At 39.0% G+C, this 23657-nt stretch overlaps 1 long non-coding RNA gene across 1 annotated transcript in view; it reads left to right on the top strand.

Annotated features, from left to right (window-relative positions):
• The window catches only part of LOC122238762, a 45697-nt gene that overhangs the window by 13432 nt on the left and 8608 nt on the right, over positions 1-23657 (top strand). Inside the window, exon 2 of the long non-coding RNA XR_006217898.1 lies at positions 8638-8729. This is a non-coding gene — a long non-coding RNA (uncharacterized LOC122238762). The remainder of the gene's footprint in view (positions 1-8637; positions 8730-23657) is intronic.

The raw sequence follows: 23657 nt of genomic DNA, 5'->3' as shown, positions 1-23657 counted from the left end.
TGGAAAATCCGACAGACTCCACCAAAAGTCTGCTAGAACTGATACATGAATTCAGCAAAGTCGCAGGATACAAAATCAATGTACAGAAATCAGTTGCATTCTTATACACTAACAATGAAGCAACAGAAAGACAAATAAAGAAACTGATCCCATTCACAATTGCACCAAGAAGCATAAAATACCTAGGAATAAATCTAACCAAAGATGTAAAAGATCTGTATGCTGAAAACTATAGAAAGCTTATGCAGGTAATTGAAGAATATATAAAGAAATGGAAAGACATTCCCTGCTCATGGATTGGAAGAATAAATATTGTCAAAATGTCAATACTACCCAAAGCTATCTACACATTCAATGCAATCCCAATCAAAATTGCACCAGCATTCTTCTCGAAACTAGAACAAGCAATCCTAAAATTCATATGGAACCACAAAAGGCCCCGAATAGCCAAAGTCATTTTGAAGAAGAAGACCAAAGCAGGAGGCATCACAATCCCAGACTTTAGCCTCTACTACAAAGCTGTAATCATCAAGACAGCATGGTATTGGCATAAAAACAGACACAAAGACCAATGGAATAGAATAGAAACCCCAGAACTAGACCCACAAACGTATGGCCAACTCATCTTTGACAAAGCAGGAAAGAACATCCAATGGAAAAAAGACAGTCTCTTTAACAAATGGTGCTGGGAGAACTGGACAGCAACATGCAGAAGGTTGAAACTAGACCACTTTCTCACACCATTCACAAAAATAAACTCAAAATGGATAAAGGACCTGAATGTGAGACAGGAAACCATCAAAACCCTAAAGGAGAAAGCAAGAAAAGACCTCTCTGACCTCAGCCATAGCAATCTCTTACTCGACACATCCCCAAAGGCAAGGGAATTAAAAGCAAAAATGAGGGGCGCCTGGGTGGCGCAGTCGGTTAAGCGTCCGACTTCAGCCAGGTCACGATCTCGCCGTCCGTGAGTTCGAGCCCCGCGTCAGGCTCTGGGCTGATGGCTCGGAGCCTGTTTCCGATTCTGTGTCTCCTTCTCTCTCTGCCCCTCCCCCATTCATGCTCTGTCTCTCTCTGTCCCAAAAATAAATAAAAAACGTTGAAAAAAAAAATTAAAAAAAAAGAATATTTAAAAAAAAAGCAAAAATGAATTACTGGGACCTTATGAAGATAAAAAGCTTCTGCACAGCAAAGGAAACAACCAACAAAACTAAAAGGCAACCAACGGAATGGGAAAAGATATTTGCAAATGACACATCAGACAAAGGGCTAGTATCCAAAATCTATAAAGACCTCACCAAACTCCACACCCGAAAAACAAATAATCCAGTGAAGAAATGGGCAGAAAACATGAATAGACACTTCTCTAAAGAAGACATCCGGATGGCCAACAGGCACATGAAAAGATGTTCAACGTCGCTCCTTATCAGGGAAATACAAATCAAAACCACACTCAGATACCACCTCACGCCAGTCAGAGTGGCCAAAATGAAGAAATCAGGAGACTATAGATGCTGGAGAGGATGTGGAGAAACGGGAACCCTCTTGCACTGTTGGTGGGAATGCAAATTGGTGCAGCCGCTCTGGAAAGCAGTGTGGAGGTTCCTCAGAAAATTAAAAATAGACCTACCCTATGACCCAGCAATAGCACTGCTAGGAATTTATCCAAGGGATACAGGAGTACTGAATAGCCAAATTATGGAAAGAGCCTAAATGTCCATCAACTGATGAATGGATAAAGAAATTGTGGTTTATATACACAATGGAATACTACGTGGCAATGAGAAAAAATGAAATATGGCCTTTTGTAGCAACGTTACAAAGAGGTTAGAGTGGGAGAGAGCCAAAGCATAAGAGACTGTTAAAAACTGAGAACAAACTGAGGGTTGATGGGGGGTGGGAGGGAGGGCAGGGTGGGTGATGGGTATTGAGGAGGGCACCTTTTGGGATGAGCACTGGGTGTTGTATGGAAACCAATTTGACAGTAAATTTCATATATTAAAAAAAAAAAAATTAAAAAAAAAAAAAACAAAAAAAACCCAAATGGTTTGGGACAATTGGCCTTTCATATGTAAAAATATGACTTGACCCAAACCTCACACCTTATGCAAAATGGATCATAGATTTAAATGTGAAACATTAAACTACTAAAGTTTGAGAAGAAAATGTAAGAGAAAATTTTCATGACCTGGAGGTAGATGCTAAGTTCTTACAAATGACACCAAAAATACCGTCCATGTAATAAAAATGTGATAAACTAGCCTTCACCAAAAAAAAAAAAAAAAAAAAAAAGAATTTTCAACAGTGTGTGAACATTATGGTTCACTTTTGAGTTCATATTCTCCTAGGGAAGCAAATGAATAATATTCAGAGGTGAATACAACTGCTATAGACATCTGCATGCAGGTCTTCATAAGGGCATATGTTTTCATTTACCTTCAGGGAACATCTAGAAATGAAAGCATTGAGTCTTACAGTAAATAGACATTGAACTCTATAAGAGACTGCCAAACTATTTTCAAAAGTAGCTGTACCATTTTGCATTCCTGCATGAGTGAGAGTTCTAACTGCTCCTCAGCCTCTCCAACAGTTGGTGGGAGTCCTTTTATTGTACCCATTGTAGTCAGGGACTCATTACTTTAATTTCCATTTCTTGAGTGACTATTAATGGTGAGAAATTTTTCACATGTTGACTTGTTATCTGTGTATTTTCTCTAGTAAAGTGTTTCTTTATGCTTTTTGCCATTTCTTAGTGGGATTTTTATCTTCCTCTTTCTGAGTTGTAAGAGTGCTTCATTCAATCTGGATACATGCCCTGTATCAGACAGGTTTATTCCAATTATTTTCTCCAACTCTATGAGGGTCAGCTTTTCTTACTATATAAAAAAAATTACACACTGAGTTCCACAGAGCATCAGAATTCTGCAGAGCCACCTGGAACTGCTCAGGTGGGTAAGGGGCTGACTAGTTCTGCTATCTCTTTAGTATTTTTAATATAGGCATACTGTATTACATTTTGCTTTAGCAAAACATTTTAAATTATCATGGGGTGCCTGGGTGGCTCGGTTGAGCATCTGACTCTTGATTTTGACTCAGATCCGGATTTCAGTGTCATGGGATTGAGCCCCACATTGGGCTCTTCGCTGAGCATGGAGCCTGCTTGAGATTCTCTCTCTCTCTCCCCACCCCCTCTGTCACTCTCCCCCACTCTCCCTCTCTCTCAAATAAAATAATAGTAATAATAAAATTATTGCTACAACATAGCAAGTTGTGGTAATGTTTACTAGGTCAACTACAGTCTGACTTTCCAAAATTTATTAAAGCAGTGATGCGAACCTGTTGGTGGCATATACATAATGGGGGTGTCTTAAGACCTTAGGGGACTTTGGGCATTCTTAGGTTTCATGGTGTCCTCACAGTATTACCCAGATCTCACATTAAATATATTAAAAATTTTTAATTCAGTTGCTTATTTATGTCAGTATGGACTCACAGCTATTTATTTTATACTTTAGTTTATAATCTAATACTATTTATTTTATAGGCCAAACTGTTTTAGTTTTGGCCACTTAGAGCTCTTTCAGTTGACCCCTGTATCCCTAAACATTTTTTTTTTTCATTAAAAAAAAATGAAATGAAGAGGCACCTGGGTAGTCCGTTCAGTCCATTAAGTGTCTGACTCTTGATTTTGGGTCAGGTCATGATCTTGCAGTTCGTGGGTTTGAGCCCCAAGTAGGGCTCCATGCTGATAGGGCGGAGCCTGCTTGGGATTCTCTCTCTCACTCTCTCCCTGTCCCTTCCCCACTCCCTCGCTCTCTCTCTCAAAATATATAAATAAACTTTAAAAATCGAAATGACTTTGATAATTTTGTTTTTGAAATTATTTGGTGACAGATAATGCATTTAATATTTGGCTATAATTTACAGCAATAATTATGTATATTCAGGAATTCTTACAAAGCGAAGAATACCCTACAAATTGTTTTCAAATGTAATGGAATTTTTGTGATTGTTAATAGTAATAATTAAGTAAATGTAAAATATATTTAGTTAGCACTTACTAATTTTGACTTTGTAGCTTTGTTTTGTACATTTTAGAGTCAATACTACCTTTTTTGGTTGTTTGTCTAAGGTCCTGGGTCCTTGAAAAGCTCACAAGCCCTAGACTATGCAACTCAAGTAAGAGCGTGCAGGAGGAAATAATCCACTTCTTGTCAATGATTATGCAGCATCAATGTCAGGGTCGCCCCAGTACCTTGCCATCTTAAAGTAGATGATACTTCTGCTCCTGCTTTGCCCCCGTCTTCTGTTCTCTCTCCCCACAAAACTGGCAAAGCCGAGCAGAAGAAAGCAACAGCTGTAGTTAACATCAAATTCAGGGAAGAGAAAGAGGAATAAGCTATAATGGAAAAAATCCAAATAGCTACCACAGGAAATAGACATATGTGGGGAGGGGGATTAAACTAGAAGTGAGAAAGGACTCACTCTGCCAATGTTTTCCTAGAAGTGTTAACTGAATGTGATTATAAGAGCTAAGAGGTCTCACACTCACAGCAGATGTGAGTAGTAACTGCTAGTTCCCTCCTGGTATGTACCCTGCTGGTAGACTGAAAACAGACAGAAATCATATCAGATTAATAGCCAATAGGAACTGAGTATTGTAACACAAGCCTCTCACATCAAAGATTTTGACAGCCTAATGCAATGTAGCCTTTTTCCCATGACACTCATGACCATTAAAAAAAAAAAAAAACAGCCAAGAGATTTATAAAAATACAGATTTCTTGATTCCATTCCAAAATATTTGGATTCAGTTTGGGGAGCATCTCAGGAATCTGTACTTCTAAGTCTCCCAGGAACTTTTAGTAATCAGTCAAATATTTAGGCTGATTTCCCTCTGTCTGTGATACAACATTTTGTATAGAATTTGAATTGCATGTGGGAATTGGTGAGTCTCTTGGATTTAATATGATTTGTTATACATTAGAAGGGCACATGCTAAGAATTTTCCCTTTGCTTTGGATGAATAAAAGGGTAAAGGGACCAGGACCTTAAATTCTAATCCAACAGCTTATGCATTATAGGCAGGACTGGGTCTATATAATTTGCAGGGTTCTATGCAAATGAAAATTCAGAGATTTGTTCAAAAATGATTGTGAATTTTAAGGCAGCAAGAGCAGAGCATGAAAGCTACTGTGGGGCCCTTCAAAGCATCTCCATGAGACTGCAAGGGTGGCCTAGCCACGCACCACGCAGTGATGGGATGAAAACACTGGTAAAATGTATCCTGTAAATCAAGTCCTCAGCTTCAAAAATAGAACTGCTGGCAAGAGCAAGGTCAGCCTTAATCATTTAGCAGAAATAGGGTAAAATACTATAAAATTATCATGAGCTAAGCATTTTCTTCTCTAGTAATGCAGTTATCTATCAGGATAGGAACATCGAAATGTCATCTCTGTTTGGGGCACCTGGGTGACTCAGTCAATTAAGCATCTGACTTTGGCTCAGGTCAGGATCTCGAAGGTTGTGAGTTTGAGCCCCACATTGGGCTCTGTGCTGGCAGCTCAGAGACTGGAGCCTGCTTCCGATTCTGTGCCTCCCTCTCTCTCTGCCCCTCCCCTGCTCATGCTCTGTCTCTGTCTCTGTCTCTCAAAAATGAGCATTAAACAATGTTTTAAACTAAAATTAATTGAAAACTTTTAAAAATCATCTCTGTTCATGTAGAAGAAAGTCTTAGTTGTTGATGGAACTTCATAGGTCTAAATTAGAAAAAATAAAACCTGTAAATTCATGCCTTAAAAAGACATATGTGCATTTATATGCACACGTGTGTACATATGTATACACACATACACATATATACACGTGTATTTTACCTCTGTCACTAAGGAAAATGGGTCAAATGCAGAAGGAACATTTTTGCCCACCACCAACGCTCTTATGCAATCCTAGCATCCAGATTTTTTATTCTAATACTGTCCTCAGCTAAGAGCCAAAGGGTATTGGAGGAAGGTAATGAATTCCTTGTCTTAGGAAAGAGAATTATCAGAATATGTCCAATTTTTACCAAAAAGTGAACAGTCGTGAAAAAAACAAAGAACCTGCACAAAGGGATTTTATCAGTCAAATTGTGATCATTGGAAATTTAAACAACAGCACTAATAATAATTGCTATGTTAATTTGAACAAGGTTTGCTGTGAAATTTAGTGAACTCCTAATGCCATTCCACAGAGAATTAGTCTGTCTAAATATTTTTAAAAAATACTAGCCATGCAAAAAAAGGGTGAATATAATAGAGTATGTTTAAATTTACAATGACTTTAACACATACAGAAAAGTTACTACTGTTAAAAATAAATAAATAAACAAACAAAAACAGGCCCAAAACAGATCCACTTAGACCAAGTCACCAAACAGGGGCTTAACACCTAACCTAACTGCAGTTTCCACCTCCTGCCCCCAGAAGTGGAGTCTTAGCTGGGCAGTCAGGAATGTTCTATTCAGCACCAAGGAGGTAATCTGTCACATGGGCCCTTTCCATTCCTGAAAAGGATGATGTAGTGATCTACCTACTAAGACCCCCCCTTCCCTTCCCCCTGGGGAAGGTGACCTTGCCTGGAATAATTCTTTCTTTTCCTTTACTGATAATAATTTCCTTGCCCCACCATCCTTCTTTCAAAAACCTTCCATTTTGTACATCTCCTTGGAGCTACACTTTACTTGATAAATGGGATGGTGTCTAATGCTTAATAAAGCCAATTAGATCTTCAAATTTACTCAGTGGAATTTCTGTTCTTTAGCACTACTAAATATAAAGGTGTTCAGTTTCCTATATTTTTATATAGCTGCTCTATATCTGTTTATAAAAAATAGTCATGTTCTTGCTTCCATCTGTGCATAGTGAAAAGAATAAAAAAAAGAAACTTGGAGAAACCCAAGAAGTTCTGGAATAAAAATGGAATCTGTACCAAAATTATTAAGGAATGAGCATTACAGGTGACCCAATATAAAAATCAGGTGGAAAGGGAGTTCAACAGGTATTCAGTATCAGTGGCTACAGACAAGCCCAGGTAGAGAGGGAAACCACCACTATTCCAGGAAAATAAAAAATAAATCAATGTTCTTCATGAGGAGAGCTAACCACCTACAGTTAGTCCCTTATGGCCAGAAGGTGAAGCTCCTATATAGCACCATTGATAATAATAAAATTCTAATAAGGAATACATCTGTTTATAATAATACTAATGGACTAGGTCAATATAGTATAACAAGACAGTGAATTATGAAATGCTAGTTAAGTGATTATGTAAAAATACATTATGTCTAGAGGAAGACACCAGGAGACAAAATAATGCCAATAATAATATCCACACAGTAATGAGGACTTGGAATTACTGAAATAACATATAAAATGTGTCCACTAAAAGAATGTTCACTTGGGGAAAGCAGTTAAATCCTTTGTTCCATCTGTTGATAATAAAAATCCCTGCCTGGTTTGAGAAGGTATTCTATTACTTGTGATCTGGTAAGATCACTGCAAGTGCAAGAAGTTATCAAAATAAATATTACTACAGCTCTAAGTATATATGAAAATTAGCATAGACATATCGCTAGGAAGGCATTAATATCATGTGTGAAGCAATAAAGGAATTAATTAAGCCCAAGTTATTGAAACTGTAGACTAGTTTTAAGTGTTAGTAGAGTAATAGATCTGCTAAGTTTTTGTGTAAGTTTTGCCTTTTTAGGGGATTTGAAGGATTCAAAAAAAATGAGTCACAATAAATTTCTATTTTCCCATTTAAACTGAATGGAAATTTAATTATTTGTGTGTTATTTACACTTAAATATTTATGAGAAATTTCTTTCAAAGTTCCATTTATTAAATATGTAAGTTTAATAAATTGACCATTGTGATGGCTAATTTTATGTCACCTCGACCGGACCAGGGGATGCCCATATGGCTAGTTAAATATTATTCTGGGTGTGTCTGTGAGGCTGTTTCCAGAAAATATTAGCATCTGAGTTGGTGAACTGAATAAAGCAAATGGATCTCCCTAATGCAGGTAGGTATCACCCAATCACTCGAGGACCTGATTAGAACAAAAGGGTGAAGGAAGGTTAGATTCCTGTGGTCTCTGCCTCATTGTTTGAACTGACTATAGATCTCCTACTTCCGGCACTTCTGGTTCTCAGTTTTCAGACTCAGACAAGAATCTACACCATCAGCTCTCTGGCTCTCAGGCCTTTGAACTATACACCCCCTGCCTTCCTGGGTCTCCAGCTTGCAGATGGCAGATCATGTGACTTCTCAGCCTTCACAATCATGTGAGCCAATTCCAATATATAGTGTTTCTCTATATAATCTGACTAATACAACTATTAAACAAAATACAAGTGGTCATAGATGTTCTTCTCCAGGAGATGTTCCCCTCAGGCATTAAAGAATTGATCACTGCTCTCCAAAGAAGTAACACTCACTCTACATCAGAATGTCATATTCTGGTGCTCTGGGATTTCTTTAAAGTAATTATCCATATGAGATAGAAAATGAAATATCATGGTCCGTTAAACTGTGTAACATGTCTCAGGAGCATGTGTCCTGTAATAGTGTAAACTCTCAATATTTTTATTCACAGAGGAACCAGTTGTGGGCCCCATCCTATGGAGTGATCCACTACAAATGTGTAGGTTATATCCCGGATCTCACTGCCTTTGCTGGCATCAACAAGTGAGTGTGGGAAGTGTGGAAGAGGGCTAAAGGAAAATTTCACTATATATTCTCTTGTATCTTTTGAATATTGAACCATGTAAATATATAACCATTACATTTTTAAAAATTTATCTATTAGAGTTGCCCTTTTTGATGTCTTAAGACATTTGCTGCCTTAGGAAAGTGTCACTGGCTATTATAAAGTGAATGATGCACTTTTGGTGACCACACTTAAAGAAGTGAGGAAATTGGGGCACCTGGGTGGCTCAGTTGGTTAAGCATCCAACTTCAGTTCAGATCATGATCTCGTGGATCATGAGTTCAAGCCCCAGGTCAGGCTCTGTGCTTGGAGCCTGGAGCCTGCTTCAGAGTCTATATCTTCCTCTCTCCCTGCTCCTTCCCCGCTCATGCTCCACCTCTCTCTCTCACTCCCTCCCTCCCTCTCTCTTAAAAATACACAAATATTAAAAAAAAAAAAAAGAAAGCTAGGAAATTATCTAATGGATATTACGGGGAAAACAATTTAGCAAAAGGAAACAACTAGGGAAAAGGTCTGCAGGACTTTATTATTAGGTGAAATCGCCTTAGAGATAAGATTATGGTGAAATCCTTCCTACCCCTTAAATACATTTATTAAGAGACCATGCCATGAAAATTGCCCCAAATATCTAGGAATTACAGGAGGTTTTTATAACTTTGAAAATTAATTGAAGGATGTGAATTTTGCTTTATATGCTTAAGTCCTGGCATCTCCTATTTTTCATCCTATATTTTCAGCCAAGTGACATCTAATTACCACTTAAAATATACACTAAAGAATACTGTATAGTTGTGGACCACCAGTTTGTGGCACCTTTAAAAATTAAATGTTATACAAAGGGAAAATAAATGTAAAAGCAAAAGCATACTTTTTTTTTACTGCTTTACTTTAACTCTTTTTCATTTTTATATTAATCTTTTAAAGATCAAAAATATTTTTTTATTAAAAAACAGAACTTTTTCATAAATTGAATTGAAAATCCAAACTTCTTTCTTTGGCTATGTATCTATTTTTGCTCTTCAACTGAGTTTTCTAGTTGTCATTGTTCTCTAATCTTTAGCTATTTAATCTCCTTTTGAAATGGATGCCTTTTATTTTTCTTTCCAAATATATACAATAGAGCATATTTGAACAACATGAATAGCTGATTATTGGAGTTAGCTTTGTCACATTTCATTATCAGAAACTGTTGGTTGTAAAAATACAACTTAGTTTCTACTTATATCTGTAACAGTGGGAGTTAGCAGATATGCTAACCTAAAAATATTAAAAGGAAAGCATAAATGTATAAAATAAGTGGATGTTCTTATCGTTCTGTTGGTAAAAGACAGATTGGGAATGGAGGAGACTATTATTTTTCTGAGATAATTACGACTAGCCTTCTCTGCTTGTTTTTAAAGTTTCACTACTGAACCTGTATCTCTCCTATTTGTTTGTATTTTTCCTCATTTATTTCTAGCACATAGTTACAAAAATTTCCTATTTCCTGAGAGTAGACATTACTACGTATGTTGGTAATGGGAAAGAAAATGAAAACAAGTATGTTTGTGTCCTCCATATTGTTTGTTGGTGGAGACCTGGCGATGGGGAGGAAGAAGGGACGCAAAGGTGAGAGATTCCCAAGTCAGGACATGTGGTTGCCAAATAGTGTCTATTATCTGTTGACCTCGCAATCATTTTTCTACATTCTCTTCTATACCACACATTTAAGTCAATGACTTAACAGCAGAATCAGTGGGACCTTGGAAACAACAAAGAATATGGTTTTGAGTTTATATATATAGATTTACATACACAGTTTTTCACCAACACATGTTGAAATTAGGGAGTTAGCTAGATCTTCTTAGTACACTGGGACCTTCAGGACTGGAAATGGAAACTTGTATACATATTTTACAAACTCCCAAACTCCCCTGTCAATTAGCTTTTTCTTAGATGGGGAGGTAGGATGGGGAGATGGGATGCCCTCTGATGGTACCTCTTGCAGTAAGATGGCAGCAGTAAGAGTGGCTGATGAGCATAGCTTCCTGGATTCCTACTCACACAGCTTGATTTCCCAAGTAGCAGTCTCGGGGGCATGGTAATTGTGGGCTCTAATCTGCAACATTTTGCTTTGGTTCTCTCTATAGTAGGAAAGGGAATGGATTCCTGCAGTTACTTACATTTTGAGTAAAATTACCCACTCCTTTTCGTTCCCACAGTTCTGCAACACTTTTGCAACCAATCCCCTTATTAAATTTCCTCTATTTGTAATGCCTATTTATACTCATATATATATTTTCTACAAAGTACTGGAAAAAAGTGTGCATGTATGTTTGTGTTATAAGCAAGCTTTCCATTTCTCTTTCTTGGGGCTCTCTCCCACTTTTTGTGTTTTCTAAGCATCAAAACCCACTCTGATGTTGGTTGTTCAGGATTTATCATGCTGCTTCTTGTTTTCTCATGATGCTTTACATGGTCCCACAGTGATGACACCCAGATTGTCTCTCATTTTAAGACATACATGTTTTGTGTTCAATATTTCCAGAAACTTCCACAGCAAAGAAACCTTGTGTTATCTTCCAATCTTAGTTTATCTTAGTTCAACATGACTTTCTTCCTGAAGACACACTTTACCCTCAGGCAGATTTAGACTCCCTGATCTCTGTTCACATAGCTATGAACCTGCTCTTCTATTAAAGATAGCACTTAGGGGATCCTGGGAAGATGGTGGCGTAGGAGGACGCTGGGCTCACCGCGCGTCCACCTGATCACTTAGATTCCACCTACACCTGCCTAAATAACCCAGAAAACCGCCAGAAGACTAGCAGAACGGAGTCTCTGGAGCCAAGTGCAGACGAGAGGCCCATGGAAGAGGGTAGGAAGGGCGGCGAGGCGGTGCGCGCTCCACGGACTGGCGGGAGGGAGCCGAGGCAGAGGGGCGGCCCGCCGGCCAAGCAGAGCCCCCGAGTCTGGCTTGCAAAAGCGGAGGGGCCGGACAGAGTGTGTTCTGACAGCAAAAGGGACTTGACATCTGGAAGGTTATAAGCTAACAGCTCTGCTTGGAGAACGGGAGGGCTGGAGGACAACGGGAGGGAGAGTTGTTGAGCCCCGGACGACAGAGCTCAGCTTGGCGGAGAACAAAGGCCCTCACCAGCGCCATCCCCTCGCCCATCCCCCAGCCAAAATCCCAAAGGGAACCAGTTCCTGCCAGGGAACTTGCTTGCACCTCGCAAACACCCAACGCTGTGCTTCTGCGGATCCACCCCTCGGGCGGGTCTGACTCCCTCCCGGTACCTCAGGGCCCCTCCCGAAGCATATCTCCTAAGGAAAAGCGAGCTGAGCCTGCCCCTCCTGCCCCTGTGCACCTTGCCGATCCACCCCAGCTAATACGCCAGATCCCCAGCACCACAAGCCTGGCAGTGTGCAAGTAGCCCAGATGGGCCACGCCACCCCACAGTGAATCCCACCCCTAGGAGAGGGGAAGAGAAGGCACACACCAGTCTGACTGTGGCCCCAGCGGTGGGCTGGGAGAAGACATCAGGTCTGACTGCGGTCCCGCCCACCAACACAAGTTATTCAAGACAGCACAAGGGAAGTGCCCGCAGTACCGCACCACTCCAGGGACTATACAAAATGACAAAACGGAAGAATTCCCCTCAGAAAAACATCCAGGAAATAACGACAGCTAACAAACTGATCAAAAATGATTTAAACAATATAACAGAAAGTGAATTTAGAATAATAGTCATAAAATTAATTGCTGGGCTTGAAAACAGTATAAAGGACAGCAGAGAATCTCTTGCTACAGAGATCAAGGGATGAAGGAACAGCCAGGAGGAGCTAAAAAATGCTATCAATGAGTTGCAAAATAAAATGGAAACAACTACAGCTCGGATTGAAGAGGCAGAGAATAGGTGAACTAGAAGATAAAATTATGGAAAAAGAAGAATCTGAGAAAAAGAGAGATAAAAAAATCCAGGAGTATGAGGGGAAAATTAGAGAAGTAAGTGATGCACTAAAGAGAAATAATCTATGCATAATTGGTATTCCAGAGGAGAAAGAGAGAGGGAAAGGTGCTGAAGGTGTACCTGAAGAAATCATAGCTGAGAACTTCCCTGAACTGGGGAAGGAAAAAGGCACTGAAATCCAAGAGGCACAGAGAACTCCCTTCAGACGTAACTTGAATAGATCTTCTGCATGACATATCATAGTGAAACTGGCAAAATACAAGGATAAAGAGAATATTCTGAAAGCAGCTAGAGATAAACGTGCTCTAACATATAAAGGGAGAGCTATAAGACTCATGACCGATCTCTCTACTGAAACTTGGCAGGACAGAAAGGAATGGCAGGAGATCTTCAATGTGATGAACAGAAAACATATGCAGCCGAGAATCCTTTATCCAGCAAGTCTGTCATTTAGAAGAGAAGGAGAAATAAAGGTCTTCCCAAACAAACAAACAAAAACTGAAGGAATTTGTCACCACTAAACCCGCCCTGCAAGAGATCCTAAGGGGGATCCTGTGAGACAAAGTACCAGAGACATCGCTACAAGCATGACACCTACGGACATCACAATGACTCTAAACCCGTACCTTTCTATAATAACACTGAACGTAAATGTACTAAATGTGTCAACCAAAAGACATAGGGTATCAGAATGGATAAAAAAACAAGACCCATCTATTTGCTGTCTACAAGAGACTCATTTTAGACCTGAGGACACCTTCAGATTGAGAGTGAGGGGATGGAGAACTATTTATCATGCCACTGGAAGTCAAAAGAAAGCTGGAGTAGCCATACTTCTGTCAGACAAACTACACTTTAAATCAAAGGCTGTAACAAGAGATGAAGAAAGGCATTATATAATAATCACAGGGTCTATCCATCAGGAAGAGCTAACAATTATAAATGTCTATGCGCCGAATACAGGAGCCCCCAAAATATATAAAACAATTACTCACAAACATAAGCAACCATATTGATAAGAATGTGGTAATTGCAGGGGACTTTAACACTCCACTTATAGAAATGGATAGATCATCGAGACACATGGTCAATAAAGAAACAAGGGCCCTGAATGATACATTGGATCAGATGGACTTGACAGATATATTTAGAACTCTGCATCCCAAAGCAACAGAATATACTTTCTTCTCGAGTGCACATGGAACATTCTCCAAGATAGATCATATACTGGGTCACAAAACAGCCCTTCATAAGTATACAAGAATTGAAATCATACCATGCATACTTTCAGACCACAATGCTATGAAGCTTGAAATCAACCACAGGAAAAAGTCTGGAAAACCTCCAAAAGCATGGAGGTTAAAGAACACCCTCCTAACGAATGAGTGGGTCAACCAGGCAATTCGAGAAGAAATTAAAAAATATATGGAAACAAACGAAAATGAAAATACAACAATCCAAACGCTTTGGGACGCAGCGAAGGCAGTCCTGAGAGGAAAATACATGGCAATCCAGGCCTATCTCAAGAAACAAGAAAAATCCCAAATACCAAATCTAACAGCACACCTAAAGGAAATAGAAGCAGAACAGCAAAGACAGCCTAAATCCAGCAGAAGAAGAGAAATAATAAAGATCAGAGCAGAAATAAACAAGATAGAATCTAAAAAAACTGTAGAGCAGATCAACAAAACCAAGAGTTGGTTTTTTTGAAAAAATAAACAAAATTGATAAACCTCTAGCCAGGCTTCTCAAAAAGAAAAGGGAGATGACCCAAACAGATAAAATCACGAATGAAAATGGAATTATTACAACCAATCCCTCAGAGATACAAGCAATTATCAGGGAATACTATGAAAAATTATATGCCAACAAATTGGACAACCTGGAAGAAATGGACAAATTCCTAAACACCCCCAAGCTTCCAAAACTCAATCAGGAGGAAATAGAAAGCTTGAACAGACCCATAACCAGCAAAGAAATTGAATCAGTCATCAAAACTCTCCCAACAAATAAGAGTCCAGGACCAGATGGCTTCCCAGGGGAGTTCTACCAGACGTTTAAAGCAGAGATAATACCTATCCTTCTCAAGCTATTCCAAGAAATAGAAAGGGAAGGAAAACTTCCAGACTCATTCTATGAAGCCAGTATTACTTTGATTCCTAAACCAGACAGAGACCCAGTAAAATAGAGAACTACAGGCCAATATCCCTGATGAACATGGATGCAAAAATTCTCAATAAGATACTAGCAAATCCAATTCAACAGCATATAAAAAGAATTATTCACCATGATCAAGTGGGATTCATTCCTGGGCTGCAGGGCTGGTTCAACATTTGCAAATCAATCAATGTGATACATCACATTAATAAAAGAAAAGATAAGAACCATATGATCCTGTCAATCAATCTATGCAGAAAAGGCCTTTGACAAAACTCAGCAACCTTTCTTAATAAAAACCCTTGAGAAAGTCGGGATAGAAGGAACATGCTTATAGATCATAAAAGCCATTTATGAAAAGCCCACAGCTATCATCCTTAATGGGGAAAAACTGAGAGCTTTTTCCCTGAGATCAGGAACACGACAGAGATGTCCACTCTCACCGCTGTTGTTTAACATAGTGTTGGAAGTTCTAGCATCAGCAATCAGACAACAAAAGGAAATCAAAGGCATCAAAATTGGCAAAGATGAAGTTAAGCTTTCACTTTTTGCAGATGACATGATATTATACATGGAAAATCCGATAGACTCCACCAGAAGTCTGCTAGAACTGATCCATGAATTTAGCAAAGTTGCAGGATACAAAATCAATGTACAGAAATCAGTTGCATTCTTATACACTAATAATGAAGCAACAGAAAGACAAATAAAGAAACTGATCCCATTCACAATTGCACCAAGAAGCATAAAATACCTAGGAATAAATCTAACCAAAGATGTAAAAGATCTGTATGCTGAAAACTATAGAAAGCTTATGAAGGAAATTGAAGAAGATATAAAGAAATGGAAAAATATTCCGTGCTCATGGATTGGAAGAATAAATATTGTCAAAATGTCAATACTACCCAAAGCTATCTACACATTCAATGCAATCCCAATCAAAATTGCACCAGCATTCTTCTCGAAACTAGAACAAGCAATCCTAAAATTCATATGGAACCACAAAAGGCCCCGAATAGCCAAAGTCATTTTGAAGAAGAAGACAAGCAGGAGGCATCACAATCCCAGACTTTAGCCTCTACTACAAAGCTGTCATCATCAAGACAGCATGGTATTGGCACAAAAACAGACACATAGACCAATGGAATAGAATAGAAACCCCAGAACTAGACCCACAAACGTATGGCCAACTAATCTTTGACAAAGCAGGAAAGAATATCCAATGGAAAAAAGACAGTCTCTTTAACAAATGGTGTTGGGAGAACTGGACGGCAACATGCAGAAGATTGAAACTAGACCATTTTCTCACACCATTCACAAAAATAAACTCAAAATGGATCAAGGATCTGAATGTGAGACAGGAAACCATCAAAACCCTAGAGGAGAAAGCAGGAAAGACCTCTCTGACCTCAGCCGTAGCAATTTCTTACTTGACACATCCCCAAAGGCAAGAGAATTAAAAGCAAAAGTGAATTACTGGGACCTTATGAAGATAAAAAGCTTCTGCACAGCAAAGGAAACAACCAACAAAACTAAAAGGCAACCAACGGAATGGGAAAAGATATTTGCAAATGACACATCGGACAAAGGGCTAGTATCCAAAATCTATAAAGAGCTCACCAAACTCCACACCCGAAAAACAAATAATCCAGTGAAGAAATGGGCAGTAAACATGAATAGACACTTCTCTAAAGAAGACATCCGGATGGCCAACGGGCACATGAAAAGATGCTCAACGTCGCTACTCATCAGGGAAATACAAATCAAAACCACACTCAGATACCACCTCACGCCAGTCAGAGTGGCCAAAATGAACAAATCAGGAGACTATAGATGCTGGAGAGGATGTGGAGAAACGGGGACCCTCTTGCACTGTTGGTGGGAATGCAAACTGGTGCAGCCACTCTGGAAAACAGTGTGGCGGTTCCTCAAAAAATTAAAAATAGACCTACCCTATGACCCAGCAATAGCACTGCTAGGAATTTACCCAGGGATACAGGAGTACTGATGCAGAGGGGCACTTGTACCCCAATGTTTATAGCAGCACTCTCAACAATAGCCAAATTATGGAAAGAGCCTAAATGTCCATCAACTGATGAATGGATAAAGAAATTGTGGTTTATATACACAATGGAGTACTCCGTCGCAATGAGAAAGAATGAAATATGGACCTTTGTAGCAACATGGACGGAACTGGAGACTGTTATGCTAAGTGAAATAAGGCATACAGAGAAAGACAGATACCATATGTTTTCACTCTCATGTGGATCCTGAGAAACTTACCAGAAACCCATGGGGGAGGGGAAGGGAAAAAAAAAAGAGGTTAGAGTGGAAGAGAGCCAAAGCGTAAGAGACTCTTAAAAACTGAGAACAAACTGAGGGTTGATGGGGGGTGGGAGGGAGGGGAGGGTGGGTGATGGGTATTGAGGAGGGCACCTTTTGGGATGAGCACTGGGTGTTGTATGGAAACCAATTTGACAATAAACTTCATATATTGAAAAAAAATAAAGATAGCATTTATCACATTGTATGAAAACTGTTGGCTTATTTATGTGGCTTTCACAATAGTCTATGAGTTCTGTGAGGTCATCTTTGTGTCTCTACAGTCTAGAAGGGTCACTGGCATATGGAAACTATTATTTTTAATAAAGGAATGCATGTTGAACCTAGAATGGTACTGGGTTTCAAGGGGTTGCAGGCATAATAATGCAAGTTAACACGTGGGTGGCAGTATTAGTTCATGATTTGAAAGGAAAAGGTGGTTATAAGGTTAAGCAGAATGTAAACTCCTCTGGGGTGGAGAATTCCTTTTACATGTCTGTATCCTCAGTTTAATATTGTGCTGAGGTATTGCATACACTAATGCCTGGAAGGCCATGAGAGATGCTGTGATTTAAGCAGACATAGAAATGAAATCAGAGATTAAAAAGGATAATCGACAACCAGGAAGGAAGAACACAGAAGCAATATGAAGACAATTTGGTGTTATTTCCTCAATAGAATCTTTTTAGAGAAAGTTGTCTAAGCTTGCTTGGTATCGTCCCCCTAAACCCAGTCAGTTCCCTGAACCTCTGGACTCAGCTACCATTTGTCTTTAAATAAAGCAGTTAATTGGTTGATTAAATGTGTAATGGCTCTTCTCCAAATCCCTGTCACTTATGTGAAACATTAACTCTTGAAAGTATTAAGAAGTGGGATGGTTGAAGATCACATCATACAAGAATTGTATACATTTCTGCATATCTTTATACATCTAAATAAAGTAATTCTAGAGATTGTAGAACAGGGGAAAACTCTGCAGTGGTGTGAGTTTTAAACGCTATGACAGGCAGGAGGTATGTGTAATTGGGATTTTTGATTCCCATAAATCACCTTGACCTGAGCAACAATCCTTACTCCTAGGCAAGTGCACACACTCAAGTAGCAGTTTAAAGTGAGGAAAGTAACTCCAGGCTTTATCAACTATCTTGGTACTTGAAAAGAGGGTAACTTACAGGAATATGCCATGGCCTAAAGGGAGTGGATATAATTTTTATGGACATTTTTCCCCTTAGATATTACTTCTGCATCCACCGTGAGAATTTCTCAAGGTACTACATAATGCTCTATAGAGGGCAGCTTGTAAAATGTAGCAGCCAAGGACAGAAATCAAGGTGTACAGAACGCTGATGACTTTAAGGCAGAAATGTCGACTTAACTGTGCTATGTTAATACCCTCTGTTTTAACTGTGCTATGTTAATACCCTCTGTTTTAAAGCTCGTCGAAAAATAAGTCTGATGACTTTCAGAAGATGAGATCCCACTGTAACAATAGAATCATACCACACATTTGAGTCAGTGACTTAATGGTAGAATCAATGGAAACCTTGGAAACAACAAAGAATATGGTTTTGATTTTATGTATACATATATATATATATATATATATATATATATATATATACACGTTTTCATCAACATTTCATGTTGAAATCAGGGAGTTAGCTAGATCTTCTTAGTGCATTGGGACTCTCAGGACTATTGGGAGTGGGATGGGGCACATACCTCATCTGTCTCCAGCCCAGCCTCTTTGAACCTTGCTCTTGGATCAGCATTCTTACCCTTGATTTTCCTGAAAAGGAATTTGGACAAAAATTGCTTCAATGTTCACTTGAGAGGTAGCTATTTTGAATTAAAAAAAAAAAAAGGTGCAGGAAACTGTTTTTTTTTTAATTTGAGAATATAATAAATTCAGGTGTAATAATGCTGATCAGGAGTTCTGATTGGTAGTTAAAAGTGCATGATTGTTGGAAATTCCAAAGGGAGTTATTAGAGAATAAATTACGCTGATTTCATTGAGAAAAATATTTCAAAGTACAAAGTCTTTGAAAAAAATCATAAAACATAGTCTTTAATAGGGAAAAGCCCAACAAAAATAAGTAGGTAAGGTAACTGAGACAAGTAATTCAGCAGATTAATGTTTTACATGCATGTGAGGTATTAAATAACCTTAATGTTGGAGGCATTTTTGCATATTATTTCTTTCAGTTTTCATAATAACCTTTCAGCGTTATTACCACTTTGCAAGGCCACACAACTAATATTCATTAGAACTTCAATACAACTATAGGTCTGCTGTATGTTTTAGCATTTATTTCTTCCACTCTAGGACACTGCCAAGAAATATTTAAGTTTGTGCCAGACCTGTGTAAAGAAAGCTAATCTCTGTGGAGTTTTCTCAACCAACATATTCATGTTCCTTTCCAATTATTTTAAATAGCAGTTTACAAACACTTCAAAGCAATTTGAGATTTTGCCCTTTATTTTAAACAAACAAGGCAACAAAAATGATAATGTTCTATAATAATGGGCCTCTTTTGCAGAAAGGCGGTCATTAATTCTTATTTTCTTTCTAGGTAAATTCTGCTTATGTAATTAGTACATTAGTTATCCAGGGTAAGTAGTCTGCCCTGACTGCCTGAATAAGTTCAAGATCTTCTATTATAAGCTTTAATATCACCATGTTTCTTTCCTTCAGAACATTTATTTATGTTTTTAATTACACATTTGTCTGCATGATTTTTTTATCTTGGTATTTCATCTAGACTGCAGGCATTGTATGTTTTTATTCAGCACTGACTCCCTCAGTCCCTATCATAATGCCTAATAACTAATAGGCCCTCAAAAAATATTCGTTGGATGAATGGATGGCTAGGTGAATAAAGGTATGGGTAGACAGAGAAAGGAAGGAAATGAGCAAATGGCTAGGTCATCTTGGACTGCTGGTATTAAAGAAGGCTTCTTAAATGACCTGGGATTTAAGCTGGCCTTTGAAAAGGGGGCAAGAGTAAGATCTCAACCCACATGTTAAAAATAATCTTGGTTACAGTTTTCTTTTTGTTTTCCATTAAGTGCAATTGGAGAGCTTCTTCCTAAATTAAGCCTCACAGCTTTATTTCCCAACACATGTGGGTGAATAAGGTATTGTTATATTAAGCAACACAACCAATTAAAAGAGGAAATGAAAATGATTCTTAAATGAACAACATTCCACTTCCCCTCTGGTTTCCTTTAATACTATATTATAATGTTTCATTGGTAAAATTAAGCCATGTTTATCCTTCTACAGACCTGCATGATGCATGAGAAATAATAGAAACAACAGCTGCATCATGATGTAGAGCTAAGGGGAACATCTGCAAAGTGTCCAAAATGGCAATGCAGTTTAGGCAGCCGGTTGCCGGTTCGCTTGCTCAACAAACAGGACTGAGCCCCCAGCTGTCTCTCAGCAGCTCTAATCCACAACTCTGTTCCCGGCCTTGCCTTTATAGATGTCTGCGTTTCAACTTTGCACAGAGCTTTCTTTCTTTTGATTACCACCAAGGGGATTATATAACTGTACTGAGCCTTCCCTTTCTTGCGCATCTCTTTGGTCCTTTGCTAAATTTTCCCTCTCCTCTTTTCCAGGCTTCTCCCAAACTCTTGTTCGAAGACTTTATTAGTTGACCTAGCAAATTAAAAAGTAGCAATTTCTTTGCTTTTGCATCTTTTGATTTTAAAAGGACATGTGCCCCTAAATGCCATGTCAGATTTTTCCCTTGCTCAGGTACATTGCAATATTGTCCTTGAAGTCTCCTGGAACAAAGAGACTGAAAATGGCCATATCAGGCCAGAGTGGATATTTACTTTGTCATTAGCTGTTCCCTCAAACATGCTCTCCATTCTGCTGCAGTGCAATTGCCACAGACATTTCCCCACTTCCCCCCCCTCCCCCTTCCCCTGACCAGGAATGCTTCTTTTCCGCTGGTCATGTTTTTCTCTTATCAGATAATTGAGTTAAATGTGTATATAGTCTAGACAAATTCTGCCAGATGAGACAAGATAACAAAAGAGTACGTTTTAGGAAATAATGACCACAAGACGACATGTTGTGCACCACTCTGCTCCTGACTGATAGCCCTCCTTATATAGTTCCGGACACAAGAGCCCCACACATTAAGAAATCTGTTTATTCTGCTCTTTTAGGACTATCTTTGTTTCACACTGGGAAAAACCAGAACCATTTCTAGATGTAGAGAAGAGAATGCTCAGCTAAAATAGAACAGAGAAAAGGAAAGGTCTTAAGAAAGGAGACTTAAAAGGTTGCTTTGAGGAAGACTTGGATTAAAAAACAAACAAGGGTTGCCTGGGTGGCTCAAGTCAGTTAAACGTCCAACTCTTGATTTCAGCTCAGTTCATGATCTCACAGTTTGTGAGTTAAAGCCTTGCATCAGGCTCTGATTAATGGTGCAGAATTCTCTTTCTCTCCACTCTCTCTGCCCTCTATCTCACTCTCTCTCTCTTAATAAATAAACTTAGAAAAAAAACCCACAAAGGTCACATTTTCAGTCAGTAAGAAAGGCAGCAAGATATGTTGAAAAGCCCAGAGTTCTGGTCCCGGCTAGTCATTAATTCACTGTATAAACTTGGGGAAATCACAGAAACTTTCTGGGGCTCACTGTTCTCACCTTCAAACTGAGGAAGTCAGTTTAGATGACTTCCAAGTTATCTCCCAGATTTGAAATTCCATGATGCTAAGACAGAGGATACTATGATTTATCAAAGAAAGTATAATTAAAAACAAACAAACAAACAAACAAACAAAAAAACCTGAGCAAGTCTCTGGCATCCAAATGACTGGGTTCAAACAATGCCTCCATTTTTTTTTTTAAATTAACACTAAGAAATTTCATCAGATTTTAACTTCCCTAAATCTCAATCTTCTACTATAAAATGGGGATAAAAACAGAATCTATGTGATAGGATTACTGGTGAATTAAACATAATTCACACACAGTGTTATTATGGTGCTTGGGGCTCAGAGGACACTCCAATGCCAAGAATTTAGGAAGGACTACAGTCTCTTGGGGCACTTGGGTGGCTCAGTTGGTTAAGCATCTGACTCTGGCTTTCAGCTCAGGTCATGATCTCTCAGTTCATGAGATCAAGCCCCACATCCAGCTCTACACTGACAGTGTAGAGCCTGCTTGTGATTCTCTCTCTCCCTCTCTCTGCCCCTTCCCCCCCAAAAAAAAACCCACATTAATTAAAAAAAATCTTTTTAAAAAAATTTTTAATGTGTATTTATTTTTGAAAGAGAGAGACAAAGAGACAGAGCATGAGTGGGGTAGGAGCAGAGAGAGAGGGAGACACAGAATCCGAAGCAGGCTCTAGGCTCAGAGCTGTCAGCACAGAGCCCAACATAGGGCTCAAACCCACAAACCGTGAGATCACGACCTGAGCTGAAGTTGGACCCTTAACTGACTAAGCCACCCAGGCGCCCCAATTAAAAAAAAATCTTATAAAGGACTACAGTCTCCTCACAAACACCTAGGAAGAAAAGCAGAGAGTACATTTGTATGTATTTGGCTTGATGGGTTTCAGATCTCCTAATAGGATTATTTAAAAAAATCATAATATGTAAAACCCTCCTCCTAAATTCTGAGTATCGCAATTAATATGTCAGTCTAGCAGAGCATGGAGCTAGGGAGGTGGGCCTGAGGCAACAGCGAAACTCTGACCTTCACTGAGCTTTAACCTCTGCCCCTACGCTTTTGGGGAGTTCGCTTCAGACCCAGCTAGCCATTCTCTGTCACTGAAAAGAATTTAGGATACACGTGGCAGTAGACGATCCAACTTCAGTAATTTGCAGTCTTAACTATTCTCTAAAACCGATCTGTCCTTAGAAAGGAAAAGCACTCCAGGACCACAGAGCTTTGGTTTCCATGGCAACGGCATAGGTCAATAGCCGCAGTCACACCTTCACCAGCCTTGATTGCATCTGGCAATTTACCATCTTCTGTGCTTCCCTTTGTTTGAGCCTCTCTCATTTGCTTAATTCCCTTCTCTATTGGGAGAATCACAAAATGCAAAATGGCAGGAGCTGAATTTAAATTAAAAGGTAGGGGAGCCTTCATAATTTAAGTGCTATGGAGAGCACTGCTAATTCTATAACTCATAGACATGTGCTACTTGAAATCAAATGCTATACCCTGAACCTCAGAATCTGTGCTTCCCATGTTCTGCTGCAGCCTGGAAATTCTTGGCATACTCAATGGTTTGGGGGAAAACCAATGGCATTTCTGCCTCCCAAAATGGCATATTATGGGTATTGTTAGGATAAGGTCCACAGTCTTCAAGTTGTCACATAAAGCCCTGTATCATCTGACCTTTGCTCACAGGAACTAACATCTTCCTGCTCTTCCCCATTTACAATTGCTTAAGCAGTATTTTTCTTCTTTCAGGTTCTTGAAGATACCTTATGCTTCGGGTCCTCACATA

The sequence above is a fragment of the Panthera tigris genome, chromosome A1 (genome assembly GCF_018350195.1).
Source record: "Panthera tigris isolate Pti1 chromosome A1, P.tigris_Pti1_mat1.1, whole genome shotgun sequence".
NCBI lineage: Eukaryota > Metazoa > Chordata > Mammalia > Carnivora > Felidae > Panthera > Panthera tigris.
The sequence above is the reverse complement of the archived record's forward strand: the minus strand, read 5'-3'. Positions and strand labels throughout refer to the sequence as shown.